This window comes from Bombina bombina, chromosome 1 (assembly GCF_027579735.1).
Source record: "Bombina bombina isolate aBomBom1 chromosome 1, aBomBom1.pri, whole genome shotgun sequence".
NCBI lineage: Eukaryota > Metazoa > Chordata > Amphibia > Anura > Bombinatoridae > Bombina > Bombina bombina.
Window position 1 is genome coordinate 487,441,969 of NC_069499.1, and position 2,894 is coordinate 487,444,862.

Below are 2,894 nucleotides of genomic sequence, written 5' to 3' on the forward strand. Positions count from 1 at the left end.
CTTGTCGGGTTGTGCTCATATTATGAGTTGAAAGTATAGGGCATGTCATTTTAAACAACTTTCCAATTTACTTTTATTACCAATTTTGCTTTGTTCTCTTGGTATTCTTAGTTGAAAGCTAAATCTAGGAGATTCATATGCTAATTTCTTAGACCTTGAAGGCCGCCTCTAATCTGAAAGCAGACAGTTTTTCACCACTAGAGGGCATTAGTTCATGTGTTTCACATAGATAACATTGAGCTCAGGCACGTGAAGCTCCTAGGACTCAGCACTGATTGGCTAAAAATGCAAGTCTGTCAAAAGAACTGAAATAAGGGGGCAGTTTGCAGAGGCTTAGATATAAGGTAATCACAGAGATAAAAAGTATATTAATATAACTGTGTTGGCTATGCAAAACTGGGGAATGGATAATAAAGGGATTATCTACCTTTTTAAACAACAAACATTCTGGTGTTTACTGTCCCTTTAAATAAAATAAAAATTCCTGTATCTGATATTGGAGACTCTCATGCTGCCGGATATTGAAGACTTTCATGCGCTATTCATCTATATAGTGCCATCTCACTTGTGAGTGCACCCATTTGGGATTTTTATTTGTTTCACAATTCACATCATTTACACCGTGAAACCTGAGTTGAAAGTAAACTGTTGTCGCTTGCGTGCTAACCCGACGAGCTGCAAAAGCCAAACTTACAATATTGCGTGCATGTTCACATATTCCCCCATAGAAGTCGATGAAGAAAAAAAGTGGAAAAATAATAGCACCCAACTCTAACGCAAACCTAATCTGGGAGGGGGTATGGTAATGAGGGGGGGCAGCTACACTTCAGATTTTTTTTTTTTTTTTTTTACAAATAAATACAATTTATAGCAAACTGGGTACTGGCAGACAGCTGCCATTACCTAAGATTGCAGCTAATAGGTAGAGGGGGGAGGTTTAGAGAGCTGTTTGAGGGGATCAGGGAGGTTGGGGGTTAAGAGGGGATTCTACACTACAAAAAAGATATTTAAACAAAATATTTTATTTAAAAAAAAAATGCTTTTTATTTTTATACTGGCAGACTTTCTGCTAGTACCTAAGATGGGGGTGACAATTGGGGGGTGGGGGAGGGAATAGAGATGTTTGAGAGTGGTCAGGTAGGGATCAGGGGGTGGGAAGTATCAGGTGGGAGGGTAATCTCTACACGAAAGCTAAATTAACCTTACAAGCTACCTAATTAACTATTTCACTGCTGGGCATAATACAAGTGTGGTGCAGCTGCAATTAGCAGCCTTCTAATTACCAAAAAGCAATGGCAAAACCATATATGTCTGCTATTAGTAAACAAAGGGGATCCCAGAGAAGCATTTACAACCATTTGTGCCATAATTGCACAAACTGTAAATAATTTCAGTGAGAAATCTAAAGTTTGTGAAAAAGTTAATTTTTTTTATTTTTTATCACATTTGGTGGTGAAATGGTGGCATGAAATATACCAAAATGGGCCTAGATCAATACTTTATGTTGTCTATTAAAAATATAAATATATAGTTTTGATAGGTAAATATATATATATATATATATATATATATATATATATATATATATATATATATATATATATATATATATAATAGACTCTATTTCTGTTTACATGTAGTTAGTTATGGCAAAAATGCTAAAAATGCTCTGGACTTTTGGGGAAGTTTTAGTCTGAAATGTTCAGTCCTTAAGGAGTTAAATGGAGTGATAGCAAAAATGCTAAAAATTCTTCGGTATTTTGGGAAAGTTTTTCCTGGTAGCGAAGGGGTTAATTAATCACTTCTAATGAAGATGCACTGTAACTTATTTTTTTAATCTAGCAGTATCATTCTAATACCCCACGCTCCGGCCGCCCATTTCAAAATTCATATTTTTGTAAACTAATTGTTTAAAAAAATTCTCCAATCGGCGCTCTAGCTACAAAAAAAGTACCGTACAGCTAGAACACCTATTAGAGAACGGTTCAAACCGTTAGCTCATAAAATATATGAACTTTGTAGTGGTCTGCCAAAGCGCAGGATATTAAAATGGCACGGCTAGATTAAAAAGTATGTTACAGCGCATTTTTATTAGAATTGATAAATTAAAGTCCATCTAAAATATCCCTTAGATTACAGACCTAATTTTAAAACATATAACGTTTACCATCACTTTAATTGGACATGGAAATGAATTACCTTTAACACATCAGTTCCAGTTTAAAGTAAAGGGTGCTTGTTGTCATCATATAAATCACATTTATATGATAAAGCACATTTTTCAAAATCTAGAAACTGGCCCAAAAATGTAGAGGCATGTTTTTAGTTTTCATGGGATTTGTTAGTAGGTGTGACTTAATGTATTGGATGCAAGCAAATTATTCCCTTCATTTCAAGGAACACACATTTGCAATAAAGGGGTTAAATAACTTCCAACACTTAAAGGGACACTGAACCCAACATTTTTATTTTGTGATTCAGATAGAGCATGCAATTTTAAGCAACTTTCTAATTTACTCCTATTATCAATTTTTCTTCGTTCTCTTGCTATCTATATTTGAAAAAGAAGGCATCAAAGCTTTTTTTTGTTCAGAACTCTGGAGAGCACTTTTTTATTGGTGGATAAATTTATCCACCAATCAGCAAAGACAACCCAGGTTGTTCACCAAAAATAGGCCAACATCTAAACTTACATTCTTGCATTTCAAATAAAGATACCAAGAGAATAAAGAAAATGTGATAATAGAAGTAAATTAGAAAGTTGCTTAAAATTTAATGCTCTATCTGAATGACGAAAGAAAAAATTTGGGTTCAGTGTCCCTTTAACAAATTACTTATTTAACCCCCTGAATGCCAGAAATACATTGAGCAGTGATGCAACTTTTTTATTGTTC